This window comes from Ovis aries, chromosome 17 (assembly GCF_016772045.2).
Source record: "Ovis aries strain OAR_USU_Benz2616 breed Rambouillet chromosome 17, ARS-UI_Ramb_v3.0, whole genome shotgun sequence".
Taxonomy (NCBI): domain Eukaryota; kingdom Metazoa; phylum Chordata; class Mammalia; order Artiodactyla; family Bovidae; genus Ovis; species Ovis aries.
The window spans coordinates 58526292-58552771 of NC_056070.1; the positions used below are offsets into that span (position 1 = coordinate 58526292).

Consider the following 26480-nt stretch of genomic DNA (forward strand, 5'->3'; position numbering starts at 1 on the left):
GCTGATGATGATAATCAGTGACATTACAGATAAAGCAGACAGTCCTTACTTTGCACGGTTGTGTAGACTGTAAGAACCTGCAAGCTGAAATTGTGCAAAATGTTCTTAAAAAAGTCAATGTGAGAAAATAAAGATTACTCTGTGACCTTTAATATTCTTTTTGCCAAAACACTGAATACTCTCTCATTGTTAGTTACAAATGTTTAAGGAAATGAATGAAAAACTAGCAAAACAAACATGTATTTAGGGGCTTCCCTGGTGGCTCAGAAGGTAAAGAATCTGCCTGCAATGTAGGAGACCCAGGTTGGATTCCTGGGTCAGGAAGATCCCTTGGAGAAGGGAATGGCAACCCACTCTAGTATTCAACATGTATTTCAGTCAGTTCAGTCGCTCAATCGTGTCCGACTCTTTGTGACCCCCTGAATCGCAGCACGCCAGGCCTCCCTGTCCATCACCAACTCCCAGAGTTCACTCAAACTCATGTCCATCAAGTCGGTGATGCCATCCAGCCATCTCATCCTCTGTCGTCCCCTTCTCCTCCTGCCCCTAATCCCTCCCAGCATCAGAGTCTTTTCCAATGAGTCAACTCTTCGCATGAGGTGGCCAAAGTATTGGAGTTTCAGCTTCAGCATCAGTCCTTCCAATGAATACCCAGGACTGATTTCCTTTCAAATGGACTGGTTGGATCTCCTTGCAGTCCAAGGGACTCTCAAGAGTCTTCTCCAACACCACAATTCAAAAGCATGAATTCTTCGGCTCTCAGCTTTCTTCACAGTCCAACTCTTACATCCATACATGACCGCTGGAAAAACTATAGCCTTGACTAGACAGACCTTTGTTGGCAAAGTAATGTCTCTGCTTTTCAATATGCTATCTAGGTTGCTCATAACTTTCCTTCCAAGGAGCAAGCTTTTAATTTCATGGCTGCAATCACCATCTGCAGTGATTTTGGAGCCCCCCAAAATAAAGTCTGTCACTGTTTCCACTATTTCCCCATTTATTTCCTATGAAGTGATGGGACCGGATGCCATGATCTTCGTTTTCTGAATGTTGAGCGTTAAGCCAACTTTTTCACTCTCTTCTTTTATTTCATCAAAAGGCTTTATAGTTCCTCTTCACTTTCTGCCATAAGGGTGGTGTCATCTGCATATCTGAGGTTATAGATATTTCTCCTGGAAATCTTGATTCCAGCTTGTGCTTCTTCCAGCCCAGCGTTTCTCATGATGTACTCTGCATAGAAGTTAAATAAGCAGGGTGACAATATACAGCCTTGACGTACTCCTTTTCGTATTTGGAACCAGTCTGTTGTTCCATGTCCAGTTCTAACTGTTGCTTCCTGACCTGCTACAGATTTCTCAAGAGGCAGGTCAGGTGATCTGGTATTCCCATCTCTTTCAAAATTTTCCACAGTTTATTGTGATCCACACAGTCAAAGGCTTTGGCATAGCCAGTAAAGCAGAAATAGATGTTTTTCTGGAACTCTTGCTTTTCCATGATCCAGCAGATGTTGGCAATTTGATCTCTCGTTCCTCTGCCTTTTCCGAAACCAGCTTGAACATCTGGAAGTTCACAGTTCACGTATTGCTGAAGCCTGGCTTGGAGAATTTTGAGCATTACTTTACTAGCATGTGAGATGAGTGCAATTGTGCGATAGTTTGAGCATTCTTTGGCATTGCCTTTCTTTGGGATTGGAATGAAAACCGACAGAATGTGGTCCACTGGAGAAGGGAATGGCAAACCACTTCAGTGTTCTTGCCTTGAGAACCCCATGAACAGTATGAAAAGGCAAAATGATAGGATACTGAAAGAGGAACTCCTCAGGTCAGTAGGTGCCCAATATGCTAGTGGGGATCAGTGGAGAAATAACTCCAGAAAGAATGAAGGGATGGAGCCAAAGCAAAACCAATACCCAGTTGTGGATGTGACTGGTGATAGAAGCAAGTTCCAATGCTGTAAAAAGCAATATTGCATAGGATCCTGGAATGTTAGGTCCATGAATCAAGGCAAATTGGAAGTGGTCAAACAGGAGATGGCAAGAGTGAACGTTGACATTCTAGGAATTAGCAAACTAAAATGGACTGAAACGGGTGGACCATTATATCTACTGCTGTGAGCCCCTCAGAAGAAATGGAGCAGCCATCATGGTCAACAAAAGAGTCTGAAATGCAGTACTTGGATGCAATCTCAAAAATGACAGAATGATCTCTGTTCGTTTCCAAGGCAAACCATTCAGTATCACAGTAATCCAAGCCTATGCCCCAACCAGTAATGCTGAAGAAGCTGAAGTTGAATGGTTCTATGAAGACCTACAAGACCTTTTTGAACTAACACCCAAAAAAAGATGTCCTTTGCATTATAGGGTACTGGAATGCAAAAGTAGGAAGTCAAGAAACACCTGGAGTAACAGGCAAATTTGGCCTTGGAATATGGAATGAAGCAGGGCAAAGGCTAATAGAGTTTTGTCAAGAGAACGCACTGGTCATAGCAAACACCCTCTTCCAACATGTATTTAGTATACCTAAATTTAAACCATTGGAAACATTTAGAACTGAAGTGTGGTTATTTCCTTGTGTAAATATGATCAAGAATAGTTTGAACAGTGCTTGCCTTCTTCTTCTGGTTGTTTAATAATACAGAGGGAGCAGCTTTTATATGCCTTGGCAAATTGTCATCTTCCTTTATAAGACTGGGTCCTTTTCCAGCATTTTATCCTTTATTGCTTTGAATGTTGTGAAATATCTCAGAGTTCCTGCTGGCTTCACTTCCTTGGGATGTCTTCATCCTTTTCGTCACAGCCACTTCCCTCATTTATGTCAGTAAATCTGTCTTCCTCTGGCAGCAGGTCTAGAGCCTCTTACATGGAGACAGTGTCAATATTCTCATGATCGTCTGTTTTTTTCTGTAAGCCTGTAATCCTCTCATGGTTAATTTTATATTAATTTGGCTGAGCCAGGATACCCAGATTATTTGATAAAACATTATTCTGGAAATTTCTGTGAAGGTATTTTTTCAGATGCAATTAACATTTAAACTGGTGGGGTTTAAATAAAGCAGATTACCCTCCTTCATGTGGGTGGGCCTCATCCGATCAGTTGAAGGCCTTAATAGAAAAAGAGTGACCTCCCTCGAGGAAGAGAGAATTATGCCAGCAGATGGCTTTTAGACTCACACTGAATTGTTAACTGTGTTTCCAACTTGCCAGCCTACCATGCAGATTTTGTACTTACTAGCCTCCTCTATCTACCTACTTACTATTTTTCTATCCATCCATTCATCCATCCACCTTTCCATCCATCCTTCTTTGTATCTATCTAGAGTATATCATATCTGTGCATAGTAACTGATGTGTGTTTGTGTGTGTGTGTGTGCACTCAGGCACTCAGTCATCCAACTCTGTGGCCCCATGGACTGTAGCCTGCCAGGCTCCCCTGCCCATGGAAATTTCCAGGCAAGAATTCTGGAGTGGGATACCATTTTCTACTCCAGGGGATCTTCCCAACCTAGGCAGTGAACCCCCATCTCTTGCATCTCCCACATTGGCAGGCAGATTCTTTTACCACTAGCACCACCGGTAAAGCCCATGTATAGTCTAATATATAGTCTATTATTTCTGTCTCTCTGGAGAACCCTGACCCTTGATGTTCTCCAGCGACAAACGCCTCTGAAGCTTGATTCAAATCTCATTTCCAGCTTTGCTTTTTCATTTCTTTCCTGTGCTGCACTTTCATCTTCTTTGGCCATTCCTTTCTTTTTGTCATCTATTTGTGTGAACTGTCACATGGGTTATCACTGAGAGCAGGGAGGCAACACAGCTACACACTCAGGTGTCAGTCCGTGGGCTGAATGGCAGATGCTCAGTGACTAGTCCCCAGCAGACTAGTAAGAAGTGACGTGATGGGTCATGGGCCATGATGCACTTCAGTTACTTACCTAGTGATCTGGAGACTGAAGAGCCAGCAGCAAAGTTTGTACTTTGTGCAGTCATTCACACTTAATATGCCATCTTCAGTGTTAGTCGCTCAGTCTTGTCTGACTTGTTGAGACACCATCCTCTGTCCATGGATTTCTCCAGGCAAGAATACTGGAGTGGGTTGCCATGCCCTTCTCCAGGGGATCTTCCCAACCCAGGGATTGAACCTTTGCCTTCTGCACTGCTGACAGATTCTTTACTGTCTGAGCCACCAGGGAAGCCCAATATACTGTGGTCAGTGAAATTTGAACCACGTTGGAGAGTGGGGATGGCTAGAGCTATTTTTCAAAGCTCGGTAACCGAAGTTCATGCATATCAGAACCACACAAAAGCAGGGACTGCTATAATAATAAATAATAGTAAAGACTTCATGCCACGTGTGGGTCACGTGCCTTTGGGGAAAAGCCATAGCCTTTCAGAGCCTTTCAGGGCCTCAGCGACCCCCTCTGGAAAAGGGAGAGTCAAGCCCTACCTCGTAAAGATCAAATGAGATAATGATACATATCAAGTGCATCATAACTGGCACACAGCACGTGCTCAATAAACATGAACTAGCCTCCTTGTTCCCAGGCAGACGTTCTGATACTTAACTCGGAATGGGGGTTATCTGCCCTCTGCCTCCCCAGTGGACTGGGAGCTACTTAAGGAAAATGAACTTTTCCATCTCTGGCCTTGGCTCCCAGCGCAGTGCCTGGCACAGGGTAGGTGCCCATTAAATGCTTGTTAAATGAGTGAATAAAAACCAAGATGAGCCTGTTCCCAGGCTGCCCATGTTAAATGTATTGATAACTGCAGAGAGTAGCCAATAACATTCATTGAAAACTTGCCATGTGCCAGCAGCTAATGGTGCCAGGCTGTGTATGTGCACTACCCAGCTTGCCATCCAAGCAGCCCCACAAGGTGGATGTTGTTTCCTCCACATAGTCCAGTTCCAGGGAGGCAGGGCTGGGGTTCGCACTCCACCTGCAGGACCATCCAGCGTGTGATCTCTGTCCACCAGGGTCCAGCAGGATGGCAAGTGGCAGGGGGATTCGAGGGGGTCCACGGGGGTGCTTTCTGAAGGATGAGTCCTCATCGACGGGCAAGGCTGTGGTGATGGTGGAGCTGTACCTGTGGTGCTGCCCTCTGCTCAGGCTTCTGGCTGTAACACTGCGCCTCCTTGGTGCTCACCACCCTGCACTGAGCACCTTCCCTCGTGTCTCCTCCCATCCAAACCTGCCCAGCCCGGGGTTTCATGGCTCCAGGCTCCTGCTCTTTGTGCTGATAATGGGTGATGCTGGGTTACTCAGCTAAACAGATCCTTACTCTCCCTTGACCACCCAAGTCACTGCTGAAGCAATTAATTAGGGAACCAAACACAGCTGTGGGACAGCTCGTCTGTTGCTAAATTGAGCCGTTATTTAATTTTTTATTGTTCTTCAAGTTTTCACAAGTGGGTTGTTTTGTAAGCTCCCCTTACATTCCCTGAAGTGGCCCTCCCCACCACTCCAGGCTCAATAGGTATTGATGCACAGTATTTGTTCAAGAAATTCTCGTTTGGTTTTCCTCTGGTTATCATCTTTCCTGGAAAATCGAACCACTTGTACCTCCAGAGACAGAAAAATGGGAGCAGATCTGGTCACCATGTCTGGGGAGCCGGAGGTTCAGTGCCACCCACCTGTCAACCCTCTCCCACCTCTCAGCCCCCAGGGGACCCCTAGGACACCAGGTTTGAAAAGCCCCTGATCCTTTTGTCAATTGGCCGACTTGTGTGTTTTCTGTAAACCTGAGAACAGCGGGGATGAAAAAAAAGCAAAACAAAAAAATGAACAAAACACCAAGAACTTGGAGCCAGGCTCATTGACTGTGGAGCCTGATCTGACTCTGCTACTTACTACATGCTTGACTTGCATTAAGCCCCTTAACCCTTAACCTCATGGGGCCTCAGTTTCCTCCTCTACAAAATGGGGAGAATCTTCAATACCTACTTCATAGCATTATCATGATGATCAAATTAGCTACTCAGGTACCTTGTAAATTACCAGACACACATAAGTAGATCTTTCTCCCAAAATGGTCTGTATGCAGTAAGAGCTAAAGAGATGTTGGATGAGTGTAAGGTGACAGATTACATTTCTCAGGACCTTTAGGAGTAGACTGATGGAGATCTCCGGTACTGCCACTGGCCTGTGGGTGGGAGAGGGGGAGGGGAGGGGGAGGGGTCATTCACTGTGCTTCTCAGTCATCTCCATTGCACAACTGCTACTCTGTTTATATGTCAGACTAGTCCTGTCTCCAGTAACTCTCTGGGTTTGGGCAGCAGTTCTTCCCTAAGAGGGGGAAAGAGAAACCACTGTGTTTTTAGATAGCATCATCCCACCCTATTTCCCCAGGGTTCTCTCCAAGCTTCCTCCTCTCCTTGGCATATGTTGCGTGGAGCCAGCTTCCTGTGACTCCATGAAAGGAAAACTGGGCTCCAGTCTACACAATTTTAGCTGCCTGGGGCTCGCCACCTTGCTCATTGATGGTCTATTCAAATGTGTTTCTCAAGAGATATGTTAGCTGAGCATTTATTTATGATGTGCTTGTGGCTCAGCTAGTAAAGAATTTGCCTGCAATGCAGGAGACCTGGGTTTGATCCCTGAGTTGGGAAGATCCCCTGGAAAAGGAAAAGGCTACCCACTTCAGTATTCTAGCCTGGAGAATTCCATGGACTCTATAGTCCATGGGATTACAAAGAGTTAGATATGACTGAGCGACTTTCACTTCACTCACTATATGAATATATATGTTTATACACACACACACAAACATATATATTCTTTTGGAGGAGGAAATAGCAACCCAGTATTTTTGCCTGGAAAATCCCATGGACAGAGGAGCCTGGCAGGCTACAGTCTGTGGAGTCACAAGAGTCGGACACGACTGAGCATCTAAACTACTGCTACTAAGAATTTTATATGTGTTCATGAATCCTCACAACAGACCTGCAAGATGAGTACCATCATCAATGAGCACCCCTTTTACAGATGAGAAACTGGGGCTTAGCAATGGAAGGGAACCAGCCTGAGTCAGGATTTGGGGGCGAATCCAATAAGTGCCAGAACCCTTGCACTAACCACCACCTTGCACTGCTCCTAAGGCCTCAGCCTTCCTCAACACCGATGATCACACTGTCATGGTCTGATTCAGTGAGGCTCTCCTGTTGGTCCTCATAAAAGGAGAAAAATGGCCTATTTCAAGGCCTGACTCTGACCTTGTGGCTGAGGGTCTTCAGGCCTGGCTCTTTGTGTTTTGCAGCTGGGTTTCCCTGATCCTCTGGGGGCCTTGGAGCTCACTCATCAATTTAGAATTTGACACATAATGATGGATCACCCATGCTATGCCACACACTGTGCAGCGCACTGAGATTATAGATACCGTCCTCATCTGCAGAGGACAGAAAGTAAACAGATGATGGTCTTCAGGACCCAGGCCCTCTGCTCTTTCCTAGGGTGGAGTCCAAATCCAGTAAAGGAAACCCACAGAACCTCAGAGTTTGGCAATCTGTCCTTGTCTCCTATATCAGTTACCTATTGCTCCCTAGTAATATTCCCACAGCTTAGAGCCTTCAAACAACACATATTTACTATCTCGCAGTTTTTTGGATCCAGAGTCCAGGCAAGGCTTATCTCAGTCCTCTGCTTACCATCCCTCACTGCAGTCAAGAGGTCAGCTGGGGCTGTGATCTCATCTGAAACTCAACCAGGAAAAGATCTGCAGCTGCCTGTTAGGGTCTGGCTTCAGTGGGAATAGCTAAAAGATAACGTTTATCACTGGGAATAGTAACTCCTATTGGCTTTTCTACAGCTTACCAGGCTGAAAGAATGTCTACCTTCTTCATAGCTTCATAGCCTTGACTTAACATTACAAAATATCCAAATGCAAATTAAGAAAGCAATGAGATACCATTTAGTACCCATTAGATTATCAAAAATGAACAAAATCTGATGAATTCAAATGTTGGCAAGAATGTGATGAAATTGGAACTCTTACTTGTTTTTGGTGGGTTGGCAATTGCTGGTGGATTAGAAATGTGGAAATATCACATAAAACTAAAGATATATATACACTGTGCCTCTGCAAACACATTTCTACATGTATGTCCTAGAGCATTTCTCATATAGACATGCACAAAGATGTTTATTATAGTATTATTGATAAGAACAAAATTTGGAAAATAATAACCATCTCTTACCAAGAGAGTAGATTAATATGTGGTGTTTTATTTACAAATTAGAATACTATTCAGCAGTTAATATGAATAAATTTGGTCTCATATAAAAAGGAAATCCTAAGAGAACAAAGCAGATTGTCAAATTTTATATATAAGAGAATGCACTGGTCATAGCAAACACCCTCTTCCAACAACACAAGAGAAGACTCTACACATGGACATCACCAGATGGTCAATACTGAAATCAGATTGATTATACTCTTTGCAGCCAAAGATGGAGAAGTTTTATACAGTCAGCAAAAACAATACTGGGAGTTGACTGTGGCACAGACTATGAACTCCTTATTGCCAAATTCAGACTTAAATTGAAGAAAGTAGGGAAAACCACTAGACCATTCAGGTATGACCTAAATCAAATCCCTTATGATTATACAGTAAAGTGACGAGTAGATTCAAAAGATTAGATCTGATAGACAGAGTGGCTGAAGAACTATGGATAGAGGTTTGTGACATTGTACAGGAGGCAGGGATCAAGACCAGCCCCAAGGAAAAGAAATGCAAAAAGGCAAAATTGTTGTCTGAGGAGGCCTTACAAATAACTGTGAATAGAAGAGAAGTGAAAGGCAAAGGAGAAAAGGAAAGAAATACCCATTTGAATGCAAGTTCAGTTCAGTTCAGTTGCTCAGTCGTGTCCGACTCTTTGCAACCCCATGAATCGCAGCACGCCAGGCCTCCCTGTCCATCACCATCTCCCAGAGCTCACCCAGACTCACATCCATCGAGTCCGTGATGCCATCCAGCCATCTCATCCTCGGTTGTCCCCTTCTCCTCCTGCCCCCAATCCCTCCCAGCATCAGAGTCTTTTCCAATGAGTCAACTCTTTGCATGAGGTGTCCAAAGTACTGGAGCTTTGAATGCAAAGTTCCAAAGAATAGCAAGAACAGATAAGAAAGCCTTCCTCAGTGATCAATGCAAAGAAATACAGCAAAACAATAGAATGGGAAAGTCTAGAGATCTCTTCAAGAAAATTAGAGATACCAAGGGAACATTTCATTCAAAGGTGGGCACAGTAAAGGACAGAAATGTTATGGACCTAGCAGAAGCAGAAGATATTAAGAAGAGGTGGCAAGAATACACAGAAGAACTGTACAAAAAAGATCTTCATGACCAAGATAATCACGATAGTGTGATCACCAACCTAGAGCCAGACATCTTGGAATGCGAAGTGAAGTGGGCCTTAGGAAGCATCACTACAAACAAAGCTAGTGGAGGTGATGAAATTCCAGTTGAGCTATTGCAAATCCTAAAAGATGATGCTGTGAAAGTGTTGCACTCAATATACCAGTAAATTTGGAAGACTCAGCAATGGCCACAGGACTGGAAAAAGTCAGTTTTCATTCCAATCCCAAAGAAAGGCAATGCCAAAGAATGCTTAAACTGCCACACAATTGCACTCATCTCACACGCTAGTAAAGTAATGCTCAAAATTCTCCAAGCCAGGCTTCAACAGTATGTGAACCATGAACTTCCAGATGTTCAAGTTGGTTTTAGAAAAGGCAGAGGAACTAGAGATCAAATTGCCAACCTCCATTGGATCGTGGAAAAAGCAAGAGAGTTCCAGAAAAACATCTATTTCTGCTTTATCAACTATGCCAAAGCCTTTGACTGTGTGGATCATAATAAACTGTGGACAATTCTGAAAGAGATGGGAATACCAGACCACCTGACCTGCCTCTTGAGAAATCTGTATGCAAGTCAGGAAGCAACAGTTAGAACTGGACATGGAACAACAGACTGGTTCCAAATAGGAAAAGGAGTATGTCAAGGCTGTATATTGTCACCCTGCTTATTTAACTTTATGCAGAGTACATCATGAGAAATGCTGGGCTAGAAGAAGCACAAGCTGGAATCAAGATTGCCAGGAGGAATATCAATAACCTCAGATAAACAGATGACAACACCCTTAAGGCAGAAAGTGAAGAAGAACTAAAGAGCCTCTTGATGAAAGTGAAAGAGGAGAGTGAAAAAGTTGGCTTAAAAACTGAACATTCAGAAAACTAAGATCATGGCATCTGGTCCCATCGCTCCATGACAGATAGATGGGGAAACAGTGGAAACAGTGACAGACTTCATTTTGGGGGGCTCCAAAATCACTGCAGATGGTGACTGTAGCCATGAAATTCAAAGACGCTTGCTCCTTGTAAGAAAAGTTATGACCAACCTAGACAGCATATTAAAAAGCAGAGACATTATTTTGCCAACAAAGGTCCATCTAGTCAAGGCTATGGTTTTTCCAGTGGTCATGTATGGATGTGAGAGTTGGACTATAAAGAAAGCTGAGCGCTGAATAATTGATGCTTTTGAACTGTGATTTTGGAGAAGACTCTTGAGAGTCCCTTGGGCTGCAAGGAGATCCAACCAGTCCTTCCTAAAGGAAATCAGTCCTGAATATTCATTGGAAGGACTGATGCTCAAGCTGAAACTCCAATACTTTGGCCACCTGATGTGAAGAACTGACTCATTTGAAAAGACCCTGAAAAAAGAAAAAAGAAATAGAGAAAGAAAAGACCCTGATGCTGAGAAAGATTGAAGGCAGGAGGAGAAGGGAAAGACAAAGGTTGAGATGGTTGGATGGCATCACTGACTCAGTGGACATGAGTTTGAGTAAACTCTGGGAGTTGGTGATGGACGGGGAGGCCTGGCATGCTGCAGTCCATGGGGTCACAAAGAGTCAGACGTGAGTGAGCAACTGAACTGACTGACTGAACTGAGAGCACTTTCAGAATGGAAGAGAAAGGACTTCTGAAATCCTTCTTCTCCATAAAAGCAATGAGAACTATAAAAAATTGTCAAAAAGAACTTTCTGAGGACTCTGGAAATTAAAGGCTTATAGCAATCTAAAGATTATTTTTTAATGACTGAATTTCAGTGACAACAATAAGTTTTGCCTTGTTTTAACTTACCTACCCTAACCCCACTTTTCTCCCCCCTGCTGCTACTAGAGGGATCAAATGGGTTTAGAGCTCTCCAAAAGTCCCATTCCCAGAGCACTGTCACCATATAACCTGTCTGGTGGCTTGCTGAAAAGGTCCATTCTTAGGTCTTGTCTTTATCTGACCTGACTCAGAGCTCTCCCAGATCTATCTCCATAACATTTGTCAAAAACAATCAGGGGCAATTTTTTAACATCACAGTCACCCAAGGCAGTTCTACCATTTGGGATTAAAAGAAGCTGATCAAACAACAGAAAAAGACAACTGTCCCTAGGGGTCTTTGAAAAGCTGATATAGACCTGGGAATTTGGAAAGTCTTACATATATGCAAGGCTGTGTGTATGGTCATAAATACCTTAGAAGGTACTTATAGCTCAACTCTGGCTAACCTTGAAGAGCTGTGTACAAGCACAAGTGAAGATTAAAGCAGTTAGAAAAACTACCTGCCACGGCGTGAAAAGTATAACCCAATACACATAAACCTTCAGCAAAGACTGGGAGACTAACTGGTTCAAGGCATTTATGAAAATCTCTGTTAAATGAAAAAACTGACCACTAAGATAGCAGAGCAGAGATTTCAGTGATTATGCACAACAAAGATTAAAGACTTTATAGAATAAGTCCAGGAAAGTCACTAAACAAACAGTAACAACAACAAAAAGCAAAAGCCCTGGGGAGAAAGTTTGATCTCTGGAGTTGCCATATTATATTACTAACAAGTCCAGTTTTCTATAAGAAATATTAGACATTCAAAAAATCAGAATATACGGCTCATACACAGGAATCAGTCCCTTTGGAAGCCAAGACATTGGACTTACCACACAAAGATTTTAAATAAACTGTATTAAATATGTTCAAAGAACTAAAAGAAACCATGTCTAAAGGATAAAAGAAAAGGATGAGATGAAGTGGGTGTCCGTGGTGGCTCAGTGGTAAAGAATCCGCGTGTAATGCAGGAGACGCAGGAGACGTGGTTTTGATTCCTAGGTTTGAAGATCCCCTGGAGGAGGGCATGGCAACCTACTCCAGTATTCTTTCCTGGAGAATCCCATGGACAGAGGAGCCTGGTGGGCTGCAGTCCATGGGGTCATAAAGAGTTGAACACTACTGAAGGGACTGAGCATGCACACACACATGAGATGAAGTACTGCCACACAGAGATATTAATAATGGGATAGAAATTACTTTTCAAAGAACCACATAGATGTTCTGGAGTTGAAAAGTGCAATGCCATAATTAGAAAGAAAAATTCATTGGAGGGACTTGAGCAGATTTGAGTTGGCAGAAGAAAGAATTCACAAACTTGAGGACAGGTGAATTGAGAGTATCCAGTTTGAGCAACAGAAAGAAAAATGAATGAAGATAAATGAACAGAACTTTAGAGACCTGTGGTATACCGTTGAATGTATAATGGGAGTCCTCGAAAGGAGAGAAAGGGGAAGAAGGAATATTCAAATAATATCACAAATTTATTTTAAGGAAAAACTAACCTGCACATCCAAGAAGCTTAACAAACTCCAAGTAGGGTAAACTCCAAGAACTCATATCTGGACACGGATATGTCACAGATAGTCCAACTGTCAAAAGAGAAGACCAGGAGAAAATCTTGAAAGCAGTGAAAAGTGACTCATTACCTCATACCTCATTAAGATTAACAATGGATTTCTCATATGAAATCATCAAGTTTGGGAGGCAGCAGGATGACATATTCAAGGTACCAAAAAGAAGACTGTGAACAAAGGATTCCATACCCAGTATATCTATCCTTCAAAAATGAAGGTGAAGACATTGACAAATAAGAAGCATATTTATTGCTGGGAGAGTTGCTATACAAGAAATACTAAAGAGAATCATTCAGGTTAAAATTAAAGCTGCTGCTGCTAAGTCGCTTCAGTCGTGTCCAACTCTGTGCGACCCCATAGACGGCAGCCCACCAGGCTCCCCCGTCCCTGGAATTCTCCAGGCAAGAACACTGGAGTGGGTTGCCATTTTCTTCTCCAATGCAGGAAAGTGAAAAGTGAAAGTGAAGTCGCTCAGTTGTGTCCGACTCTCAGCGACCCCATGGACTGCAGCCTACCAGGCTCCTCCGTCCATGGGATTTTCCAGGCAAGAGTACTGGAGTGGGTTGCCATTAAAGCACCCTAGGCATTAACTTGAATCCCAGAAAGCAATTAAGAACACAAGTAAAGATAATTATATTGGTAAATATAAAATAATTCATAAAAGTACTTTTCTTTTCCTTTGTTGTTTAAAAGACAACAGCATAAAGTAGTAACTATTAACGTGTGTTGGTGGGCTTATAATGTGAAAGATGTAGTTTTTCTGTGTACTGTGTTGTGAGACAGCGATAACACAAAGGCAGGGTAAGGAAAAAAAGCTATTTTGAAATAAAGTTTTTGTGTACTGTTGAAATTAAGTTGTTTTAAATGAAGGTGTTAATTGCAGGACAATCACTAAGAAAGTTAACTCAAAAAAATGTAGCAAAAGAAAGAACAAGGGAATTAAAATAGTACCCTGGAACATGTATATTTAACACAAAAGGAGACAGTGATAGAGGAATAGAGGTTAAAGAAAAAGACAGACTCATAGAAAAATTACAGGCACCTCATCCAAAATTACATTAACCTCTACCTTATAGTGAAACTGTTAGTCGCTCAGTCGTGTCTGACTCTTTGTGACCCCTGGGGTGTAGCCCACCAGGCTCCTCTGTCCATGGAATTGTCCAGGCAAGAATTCTAGAGTAGCCATTTCCTTCTCCAGGGGAATCTTCCTGGCCCAGGGATCAAACTCGATTCTCCTTCATTGCAGGCAGATTCTTTACTGTCTGAGCCACCAGGAAACTAAACACACCACTCAAAAGCAAAATTGAGCAGGATGAATTTTTAAAATCCAACTATATGCTATCTATGTAAACAGTTTAGATGCAAAGATGCAAGTATATTGAGAATAAAAGGATGGAAGAAGGTATATCATGTGAATAGTAGCCACAAGGGAACGAGAATGGCTATACAAATATCAGACAGAATGGACATTAAGAAAAAACTGTACTTGAGACAAAGGACATTTCATAATGATAATCAGTCAAGGTGATAACAGAGTCCTGAAATGCAGGAAGCAAAAACTGACAGAACTGCAAGGAGAACTAGACTATTCAGTGAAAAAAGTTGGAGATGTCAGTACAGTACTTACCAAAAGGCAGGAGATTAACAAAGAAATAGAAGACTTGAACAGTACTATAAACCAACCAGACTTCTTAGGTGTCTATGAAACATTTTACCCCAAAACATCAGTGACCATTCTTCTCAAGCGCACATGAAACATTCTCTAGGAGAGACCATATGCTAGACCTTTGAAAAACTGCCATTAAAATTTAAAGAATTTTATACGTAATTAAATAAACTTCCAATGAAGAAAAGCCCAGGCACAAATGGCTTCACTGGAGAATTCTACCCCACATGTAAGAATAATTTTTTGAAATGTTAAAAGGGGATAATTAAGACTGTTCCCTTCACACACTCTCCCAAAAAGTAAGAGACGAGAGAATACATCTCAAATCATTCCCGTGGCCAGTATTACTAAGATACTGAAACCAAAGACACCAAAATTACAGACTGTACTGTAGTACAGCCTAGTAAATATAGTATGGTCTAGTAAAAATATCTCTAGTAAACATAGATGCAGAATTTCTCAACAAAACAAACTAAATCCAGCAACATATAAGATGGATCATACACCATGACCAAGTGGGATTTATCCCAGGAATGCAAGATTGGTTTAACATACTAAAAAACTAGTCATGTGTAATAGTAACTAGTCACTAGTAATGTGTCACTAGTAATAGTCACTAGTAATGTGCCATATTAATAGAATAAAGGGGGGAAATCACACAATCATTTCAATAGGTGCAGAAAGATTACTTGATGAAATCCAAAATCCTTTCATGATTTTTAAAAAAAGCACTCAAAAACTAGGAATAGAAGGGAACTTTCTCAGTCTGATAAAGGGCATCTAATGGCAACCCACTCCAGTATTCTTGCCTGGAAAATCCCATGGACCGAGGAACCTGATAGGCTACAGTCCATGGGGTCGCAAAGAGTCGGACACGACTAAGTGACTTCACTTTCACTTTCATGAAAAACCCTACAGCTAACCTCATACTTAATGATGAAAGACTGAATAATTTCTCTCTAAGATCAGAAGCAAGACAAGGATATCCACTGTCACCACTTCTGTTCAACATTGTGCTGGAGGTTTTAGCTAGGGCAATTAAGCAAGAGGAAAAAATAGAAGGCAACCAGATTAGAAAAGAAGATATAAAACGATCTCTATTTGCAGATGGAATGATCCTGTATGTAGAAATTCATAAGGAATCCACAAATGCAAAAAACAAAGGTAAAAATTATTAGAACTTTAAAATTAGTTAAGCAAGGTTGTAGGATACAGAATCAATATATAATAATCAATTGTTTCTATACATTAACAATAAGCAGACTGAAAACAAAATTAAGGAAACAACTCCATTTATAATGGCATAAAAAAATGAAATACTTAGAGATACGTTTAACCAAAGTATAAGATTTGAATATTAAAAACTATAAAATAACATTGAAAAACTAAAGACCTAAATAAATTGAAAGAATCCCCATGATTATGTTGAAAGACATAATATAATATTGTGACGATTGCAGTACTGCTCAAATTAATCTCAATATTAATTCAATATTCAGTGCAATCTCTATAGAAATTCCAGCCATCTTCTCCATAGAAATTGACAAGCTGATGCTATTATTTAGATGGAAATGCAAGAGATCTAGAAGAGCCAAAACTCTTGAAAAGGAACAAATTTCGAGGACTGGCATGTCCCTATTTCAAAACTTACTGCAAAACTACTATAAGCAAGACAGTGTGGTACTAGTATATGAACAGACATATAGGTCAATGAAATAGAATTGAGTCCAGAAATCAACCTTTACATTTGTATTTGATTGATTTTCAGCAAGGGTGCCAAGACACGCTTCAGTGGCCAAAAAACTTTTTTCCACAAAATGTACTGAGGCACATACAAGAAAGACGTCTCCATGTGTAAGCATGAAGCTGGGACCCTACTTTATACCATCTACAGGATTTAACTCTAAATGAATCAAAGGCCTCAATGTAAGAGCTAAGACTATAAAATTCTTAGAAGAAAACATAGGCATAAATCTTTGTGACCCTGGATTAGGTGGTGGTTTCTTAGAAATGACATGAAAATTAAAAAATAAAGTGACAAGTGGAAAAAATAAATAAGTTGGACATAATATTTAAAATTTTTGTGCGTTCTTCCCCTGAAAGGGAAAAAAATATTTTCAAATCATATAACTGATAAAAGACTTGTATCCAGAACGTATTTTTAAAAACTCTTACCACTCAATAATAAAAAGAAAAATAACCCAGCTTTTTAAATAGGAAAAAAGTGTTGAATAAACATTTCTCAATTGAAAATACAGAAATGGCCAATAAGTATGTGAAAAGGTGCTCAGTGTCATTACCATCAGAAAAATGAATATCTAAACTTCAGTGAGATAACCACTTCACACCCACTAGGATGACTATAATAAAAAAGTTAGCCAATAACAAGTATTGGCAAGGATGCACAGAAATCGGAAACCGTCATCATTGCTTGGGGCAGAGCAAAATGCAACAGCCACTTTGGAAGACTGTTAAGCAGTTCCTCAAAAAGTTAAACATAGAGTTACCATGTGACCTAGTAATTCCACTCTTAAATACATTCCCAAGAGAACTGAAACATACATCCACACAAAAGCATGTACGTGAATGTTCACAGCAACATCATAAAATAGCCGAAAAGTGGCCACAACCTAAATGTCTATCAAATGACGTAGGGATAAGCAAAATATGGTCCTTCCATACAATAAGATATTCAGTCATAAAAAGGAAGAATTGATGCATGCTACAACATGGATGAACTTTGAAAACTGGTATTAGTTGCTCAGGTGTGTCCAACTCTTTTCAACCCCATGGACTGTCGCCCACCAGACTCCTCTGCCCATGGGATTCTCCAGGCAAGATTACTAGAGTGGGTTGCCATGTCCTTCTCCAGGGAATGTTCCCAACCCAGGGACTGAACCCCTGTCTCCTGCATCTTCTGCATTGCAGGCAGATTCCTTACTGTCTGAGCCGCTAGGGAAGCTTTAATAACTTTGTGCTAAATTAAAGATACCCAACAACCACATGTATTTCCTTTATATGGAGTGTCCCAAATAGACCAGTTAGTAGAGACAGGAAGTAGACTAGTGCTTGCCAGAGGTTGGAGGGTAAAGAAAGGCAAGGGTGTGATTATGATCTTTCTCGGGTAACGAAAATGGTCTAGAATTAGATAGTGGTGATGGTTGCACAATTCTGTGAATATACTAAAAGCCACTGAATGCTCAGACAGTAAAGAATCTGCCTGCAGTGCTAGAGACTGGGGTTCAATCTCTGGGTCAGAAAGATCCCCTGGAGAAAGAAATGGCTACTCACTCCAGTATTCTTACCTGGAAAATTCCCTGGACAGAGCAGCCTGTTGGGCTACAGTTCATGGGGTCACAGAGTTAGACATTACTGAGCTACTAACACTTCCACACTTTTACTGAATTGTAAACTTTAAAAGGATGAAATTTATGATATGTGAATTATATCTTTATAAAGCCTCAGGTTTTTATAGAGATACAGTGTGGTAGCACTTATGTAATACTTTAAAAACACACAGGAATTAATACTATCAATTATTTAAAGTTGCATACACATGCAAGGAAAGTATAGCAATATACACGAGAGTGTAAGACCAAATTCAGGATTGTGGTTCTCTCTAAGGAGAGAAGGAAGAGAAGGGATGTATTTGTTGTGTTTTATATTTTTTTCTTTTCCAAGACAGAGATCAGAGCAGTTATGGGGAAATGTTGACATCTGTTAAATCGAGTTCTGGGTACATGGAAGTCTGTTATTTTATGTTCTGTGCCTTTTAGTGTTTGGAATCATTAATGATTGTAAGTTTTAGGGAGCAAATGAATACTTAGCCTGTAGCAGGTTGAATGGTGGCCTTCAAAAGATACTTCCACTCGTGGATGTGACCTTATTTGAAAAATGGGTCTTTGCAGATGTAATAAAATTAAGGATCTCAAGATGAAATTATCCAGAATTAAGCGGGGGTGGGGGGTGTCCCTAAATGTGATGACAAGTGTCCTTAGAAGAGAACAAAAGAGAAGGTGGGGAGATACAGAGGAGAAGGTCATGTGAAAAGAAAGGCTTAGGCTAGAGTGATGAAGCCACAAGCCAAGGGATGCCTGGAGCTGCCAGCAGCTGGGAGAGGCCAGGAAGGGGCCTCCCACCAAGCCTTCAGCGGGAAGCCTTCAGCGGGAGTGTGAGCCTGACCCCGCCTTGATTTCAGACTTCTGGCCTCCAGAACGGAAAGACAGAAAGAGTTCTCTTGTTCTATGCTAGCACTTGGTGATCATTTGGTACAGCAGCCACAGAAAACTCATACACTGCCTATTTCTTCCTGTTCAACTGGCCCCTTCCTTCTCCCAAACGCTGCCCCGACCACCCCAGCAGTCCACAGGCTTTCCTCTATCTGCATCGCTCTTCTTGATCAAAAACATCATCTTCCCTGTTATAGGTAGAAGGAAGGGGTACCCCTGTGGCTGTACCCAGTAGGGCCACATCACACTTGATCGAGGGGCCACTTTCACTGGTTTTGCTGCTAGATTTGAAGGTCTTGTTGCTCTTCCCGCCAAGTTCTCTTCACCCTTCCGTGGTCACTTCCTACTTCTTCCCGCTGCTGCCAATGCACTCAGGCTCCAGAATTGGCTGTTTCCTGATCTCGGGTCCCCAGGGTCTCTGATGCATCCAGATATGGGAGCAGACCCCTGCTTCCCACCACCAGCAGCCTGAATAGCACTTTACAAATAAAACAACAGGCAAGATGAAAGGCCGTAAGACCCAATGACCGTTCTAGCAATGTTCACATATATCATCTCACTTAAATTTATAAACTAGGTACTGCTGCTATTCTTGAGGTGCTCAGAGAAGTTATTTAATGAATACATTGCCCAAGATCATGTGGCCCAGCTGAGTTGGCCTTTTAGCTGGGACCTGGCTAATTGCAGACATGCTCAGTGAGCTTCCCGGGACAGCTGCTTTCTGGCTGTGTGAAACTGAACCCATGGCTGAACCTCTCTGCCCCTCTGTTTCTGCATGTGTAGAAGAGGTAATAACAGCCATTTCTGACTCAGAAGTTTGTTGTGAGGATGAAACAAGGTTTCTGTAGAAAGCCATCACTTGGCTCCTAAGAACTTGATGTCAGGCAGTATTCCCCATGTCAATGGTGGCTCTAGCAGGCTTTGTTCAGTATACATCCCACTCAGTTCAACACCCCATAGGAAAATGGTTTTGTTTGATTGGTTAGTTAAAAAAAAAAAAAATGGCTTCTTTTAATTTTATTCAAAGTCAGCATCTCTGCAAGTGGGCCTAAATGTGCATGTCACGGCTTCTGTTCACAGCCTGAAGTCAGGGTTGGGGCTTGTGGCCGTTTATGCCATGTGCTCTGGGACTAAAGGGAAAGTTCTTGAAGGAGCTGGTTGTGGGTGGGGAAGGGCCCCACTGTGCAGCACACCTTTCTGCAGTGAGCTTGCTTCCTTGCAAAATTGAAGATCTCCCAGGCTCTAAGGGCTCCATCAGAGGGAAAATGCCTTCTCTAGCTTATTTGCTCAGGGTTTAAAAGGTATTTCTGGGCTTTGGCTAAGAGGAAATTTAGCTTTTGAGCAAATCCTCATGCACTGGTTTTCTGTAAACATCTGAATGTAGTGTGTGCAGCTTGGAGCCCACTCTGCTTGGCTTTTTCCAGATTTGACAGCCAGATTGGATGGAATGAAGTCAGCTTGATATTTGTAGAATGACGTCAGACTTGACAGGCAGGTTCTATATGTTACTGCTTGGGTTGTCTCCCCAGCACTCTACCAGGGATATGCAGGGAGTTGGAAAAGGGTAGTTAGTTAGCATGAGTATTGGGAAAGGATGGAGGATTAGGTAGCATGATTAAGGCTTTTTTCCTGCATCTCCATCCAGGAAGCTTCCCAGTGGTCCAAGGACCTCTGAGATGGGAGGTCCATTTGGTCACTTCCAGATGTATTTCCTGAAGATCTAAGGTGTGTCAGGCCCTGCACTTGACACAGGGGACTCTACCTTTATGAAGCTTGAGTTCTTTTTCCCAAGGGAACCCTAGATCAGAATGTCATTATATCAAAACTCCTTCCAGTAACATCTCTATGAGTAAGGTTAGGCTAGCCGCTACAAAAAATAGCCAGTAAAGGTTGAGGTCCACATTATAGTCCGGTATGGCTCAGGTTGGAGGAGCTTGGCTTCTGACAATCACCCAGGGACCTGGACATCTTCCAGCTGAGTGGTTCCACCCTCCCCTAGGGTCTCAGAATGTTCCACGGGATCCTCTGCATCTGAGCAGCAGATAGAGGATCATGGGCTTTTTTTTAGGGCCAGGCTTGGGAGTGACCCTCATCACTTACCACACATTCCATTGGTCAGAATTCAGTGGCATGAACCCATTTCATTGCTGCGGTCCATCTGTGTGTCTCAAAGAATGGAGACATGGGGTTTTGGTGAGCACACAGCACTGCCTCTGTCACAGGACCTATGTGCCTGAGACCATGTAAAGACGTCAGAAGGAGTGTTGATGGTGCTGATGGTGAGTATGGTCAATAAGAACAGGACACATACGCTAAGCACCAAGCTCTCGGCTCACAGTGAGGGCAAAGCATCTTCTGAGCCCAGACTGCCTGCTTTCCGCTCACTACCTGGTCTCTGCCCAGCTCTTCTGGGTAATAGCCATGCCTCCTCAGGCAAGTTGCCCTGCTTCTCCAAAACAAGGTTTGCTCAGCTGGAAAACAGAAATGCTAATCACAGTCTCCACGTCAGTTCCTGTGAAAAACCAAGAGGACTGGGAGTGGAGAAGCATTTTGTAAGTCCAGTACCTGCCATGTGGCCAACACCTTATAAATGTGGGTTGTGATAAGATGGAGCTGGACATGACTTCCCTCTGCCACTTATGAGACATGTAATGACTGTGACCTGGTCACCTTGACCCCTTTGAGCTTCAGTCTCTGAATCTCCAAAATGAAGATAATCATCGTCTCCGCCCCAGATAGCAGCAACAGGGTTAAAGGCATTAAATAAAGCCTGCTTGATTTAGTGCCATATTTATTAAAAACAAAACACCTTAGCATGAAGCTTGACACATAAGGGCTCAAATGAGGATTAGCTATTATTATAATAATAATTATTATTTAATCCTTTTACATACATGACCTCATGTAAGCCCCATATCTACTCCCTGAGATAGAAAACAATCCCTGAATCCGCCCATGTGTATCTGTGAGAGAGATGGTCATGTGCTCTGAGAATGAATGAATGAAATAAAGCAGAGAGGAATGAATGAATCATCACAATAACCTGTGTCTTCTGCAGCATTAGGTGCACAGTCCATTTCTCAGAGCAGTGATGAAGTCTGCCAAAATAAATTAACTTTCCCACATCAATGACTCATTTGGCAGAAATAACAGCCTTGCAAACTGAGTAGAGAATGGCGAGGGAGGCGGCCCCGGGGCCAGGGTTGGGATGGGAAGAGGAGCTTTGTAATGACTGGAGATAAAAGAAGCAGCTCTCAGTCTCTCACTCTCCCTCTCTCTGTTTTTTTTTTTTTTTTTTTTTAACCAAAAAACCAGTATATAAATGTATACATTTTTGAAGGCGGGGAGGTACATAGAGGCGCCAAACTATCAGGTGACTTTGGATCTCAGGAGCAAAGAAGGAAGCTAGATACAGCATCGTCAGCCCCTGGCTGGGTAGACCGGGGTCGCCATGGCCACATCATGTGTGGCAGGTCAGGCCTCCAGCCAGCACTCCTTCCCTATCCCCCTGGCTCTGGGTGAGTCCCAGGTCCCCTTAGACACTCGCCCTCGCACTGCTATTCTCACACCCTGCTCACACCTCCTTCATTGGCCAAGGAAGCTTCAGGGCAGAGCGAGGAAAGATCAAAGGCCAAGACCACAGGTCCTAGAAAGGAAGGGACTTAATTACCTGCTTCTTGTCCACACAGGAGGTTTTATGAGGAGGCCACTAGGAGGGGTTCTGCCTGTCTCCTAGAAACCAGGCCAGAGACTGTGAGCCTGGGATAAGAGATTGACAATAGACGTGAAAAGGAACTTTTTGATCTCTGCAGTAATGACATTCCACCCGAAACGTGGCTCCAATGGGCCACTCAAACTTTCTCCAGCTCCCCATTCCTGCAGGATACAGGATTTGTGGTTAGGACCATAGGTTTTGTGGTCAGAGAGACCTGGGTTGGAAAGAGTGCTTGGGAAATTCACTTAACTTTCTCAGCCATTACTATGTAAAAATGGTATCTTTGTTTGCTAAGGCTGCTGTAGCAAAGTACTACAAACTGGGTGGCTCAAACAACAGAAATTTATTGTCTCATGGTTCTGGAAGCTAGAAGTTGGAAATCAAAGTGACGGCGGGGCTGCTTGCTTCTGCGAGCTGTGTAGGAAAGGATCTGTCCAAAGTCTCTCTCCTTAGATGGCCATCTTCTCCCTGCACCTCTTCCTGTTGCCTTCCTTCTCTCTGTGTCCAAATTTCCCCTTTTTCAAAAGATACCAGTTATATTGGATAAGGGTCTGCCCTAATTACATCATCTTAACTAATTATCCCTGCAATGACCCAAGCAAGGTCACATTCTGAGATATTTGATGGGGTGGGGTGGAGGGGAATAGGACTTCAGCATACAAATTTGGAGAGGACATAATTCAACCCATAAAAAATGAGTACTAGGTAGAACCTGTCTCATAGAGTGGTTGCAAAGATTGAATGAGATAATGCACATGAAATGCTTAGTCCAGGACTTGGTGGATTATAGGTAGCCAGAAAAACATGCCTAGGATAATCATCATTACTATCATGGATACCCTTCTTGGTCACTCACCAATGACCCCTCCTTTCTTCTTTCTTGATAAATTCCCCTGATGTTCAGAACAGCAGTCTATCTAGGTCCAGTAATGTGCATGCATGCATGCTCAGTTGTGTCTGACTCTGCGTGTCCAGTAATGGGTCATGCCTAAATTGAGGGAAAAGAAAAAACAAAACACAGTATTATTTCTCTTTGCCAATGATTGGTTTAGAGATGGGAAGGTGACCTACTTCTACTCAAACAGATGTAATAGGAAGTCTTGTGGGAGGGTGGTCTTGGAAAGATTTTCTTTCCCAAAGGAAAAAGAATTAGCCTAAGAATAATTTCTCTCTTTCCTTCTCCTCCTTTTTCTCTCATCCTGTATCTGACACTGTCAGATGAGACTGTGATGTCTGGTGCTCTGGCAAGTTGTCTTGCAACCATGAGGACAGACAGTATTGATATTCTGAAACTGGGAGAGTAAAAAAGTGGAAATAACCTAGGATCTCTGATGACACTGTTGAGCCCTGACAGTCGTGGGAGGCACTGTGTGCCTCTTGGTGAGAGGGACCATATGCCTCTTGGCCCCTTGTTAAATAAATAGCCAACTATTGTACAAATTATATGAACTTATCCGTCTTCTGGTAAAAGCATCCCAATATTTCTTGGGAAGATTTCTCCCTCCACTCTCTACCCACCATAGTTCAAGAGGAGCTGATTTCACCTCTGGCTTGTACAAGTGTGTGGTAGACAGACTTCCAAGATCCCTTCTTACCCCCTCATCCCACCCTGTGATCCTTGTCTCTTGTTGTTCACACCTTTGTATAATTCCCTCCTCCTGAGGGTTGAACCTAGACTGACTCCTAATCAGCAGAATACAGCAAAAGTGATGGGATGTCACCTCTGTGATTAAGTTACAAATGGTTGTGATTTCCATGTCCAAGATGGACAAAGTAGCAAATGCCTCTGCAAAACAACTGAGGACATTTGTAGTGAACACAAAGTTCAGGATAAGCATCATCTACCTGGCTTGTTTTTAGAAGGTTGTACTGTTTACCCTGAATGAAAAATGTCTGGTTCACCAAATCCTACCCAGTGTTGACCTCCACTGGAGTTATTTGCCTCCTTGCTAACTTTGCTAGTTTGAAAGTATATATGAATGATTTCTAAGTGTTGTTTGAGGTTTCCTCTCTTGGATAATAGTCGTTGAATTGCCCTCCAGATTTGTTTAGCATCTGTATTTCCTCTCTCACTGTTCTCCAACCATTTAGTTCGGGCTTGCCTTCAATGATATAATTCTCAGGAGTAAGGATTCAGTCTCTCCAGGGCACCCGGGCCGAGGTCTCTGCCCTCCCAGAGACAGAACAAATGATATTTACCAACCGATGAGTGTCAGGTTTTTCTACTATTTGCTGAGCTCATGATTCTTTCACAAGAGGGACCTTGAGTCTACATTAAAATACACGTGTAACTGAAAGATGCAACACACCATGCCGGGTCCGCAGAGTTCTTCTGCGATTGCAATCCACGATTAATAGCATTAATTTAACACTGCACCTCTCCATTTTGAAAAGAGTGGCTAGATTGGAGGTGGGAAACCTTGTTTTGTTCTTGGGATAAGTGAGAGATTAATTGTTAAGTCTTCTTTGAATAACCCTCAAAGGGACTCTAGAGATAAAATGACTTTTAATTGGCCAACCTAGCACCAGCTCTTGAAGGCTTAGGTGAGTGGAATTTGATTTCAGTCTGTTAAAAACCTGACCTTGCTTCTTTATTATTATGTATTTATTTATTTTGGGCCGTGCGTGGTCTTCAAAACTGCACACGGGCTTTCCTCTAGTGGTGAGCAGGGGGCTACTTTCTCGTGGTGGTGAGTGTTCTCACTGCAGTGGCTTCTCTCGTTGCGGAGCGCAGGCTTCAGTCCTTGTTTCTCACGGGCTCGAGGGCCTGTGCTTGGTGGTGGTGGTGCATGGACCTAGTTGCTCAGTGGCATGTGGAATCTTCCTAGATAAGGGATCGGACCCGTGTCTCCTGCATTGGCAGGTGGATTCTTTACCATTGAGTCACCAGGGAGGCCCCTGACCTTGTCTTTTTTGTCTCTTTCTCTCCCTTCTTCTCAGGCCAAGGATTTATCTACCACTCTTCTCTGAATCAGAGGTCTTCTGCATGGCTGGCATTCACCAAAGACAAGGCAGCAGCTGGAGATCAGGTAAGTTGGAAAAAAGTGAGCTTCTGGATTTTTTTTTTTCCCTGTCTTTAGGAGACATGAAGGTGTATCCTGGCAGTGGAAATGGTATGAAGTTGGATCTTACCCTAGCCCTATCACTTCCTAGAAGTTGGCCTTGGGCACATCATTTAGCATTTCTGAACCTCAACTGCTTCATCTGTTCAAGGGAAATGATTAATACCTACCACAAAGGTTGTGACTACTGGTGCACAGGTAAATATCTGATAATTGGCTCCCAGAAGGAAAACTCTGATTTGCAGCATTTGCCAATTGCTATGGTGCAAAGACTCTCACTGTGGCCAGTTTCAAGCTACCAATATGAGTTCATTGAATGGAGAGCTGGGAAAAGATGTGCAGACAGATGTGCAGTAGCAAATACCATATAGTATCTTCACCGTAAGAGGTAATAGACACAAACCTATAGCATGGATAGTAGAATAATGCAGTCAATTGATTAAGGGAGGAGTTCTGAATACTTATTTCCTTTGTTAGTAATAGAATTTATTCAATTGTAAGTTTATATAATTTCTTTTGAAAAAATAATAGCTGTGTCTCTCTGCTCTTTCAGAGTTTATACCCCAGAGCAGTGGTCCCTGACCTTTTTGGCACCAGGGACTGATTTCATGGAAGACAGTTATTCCACAAACCAGGGTGACGGGATGGTTTGGGGATGATTCAAGCACATTGCATTTACTGTGCACTTTATTTCTAAACTAATGCTGCCACTGATCTGACAGGAGGTACATGTCTGCGGCCCGGAGGTTGGACAGCTGTGCCCCTACGGGACATAGGTCTGCAGGTAACCAAAGTACAGGATGGCTTATTGGGAAGTTTAGGGCCCAGATTGGGAAGTTGAACAGATTTGTATTCAAACCCTGCCTCCCCAGGTGGGTGAGCCAGATCAAGTAGCTCATCCTGTCTATAAACTAATCATCTTCTCTTGGAGTTACTGCCAGGTCTAAATGAGATAACATAAGAAAGCTTTGAGCACGATGCCTGGCACATAGTAACAGCGCCATAAATGGTAGACAAACTGATTAAGAATGTGATAATTGTGCTAATGGAAAAGTGTGAACGTCATCGTGTTGGGAGCCCTAGCAGAG

General features: G+C 42.6%; 1 long non-coding RNA gene across 4 annotated transcripts in view; it reads left to right on the plus strand.

Moving 5' to 3' along the window:
• LOC121816951 (uncharacterized) overlaps positions 1-26480 on the plus strand; it is a 282412-nt gene that overhangs the window by 195246 nt on the left and 60686 nt on the right. For all 4 annotated transcript variants that reach the window (XR_009596876.1, XR_006056690.2, XR_009596877.1 and 1 more), the window contains one exon: positions 25271-25359. This is a non-coding gene — a long non-coding RNA (uncharacterized LOC121816951). The remainder of the gene's footprint in view (positions 1-25270; positions 25360-26480) is intronic.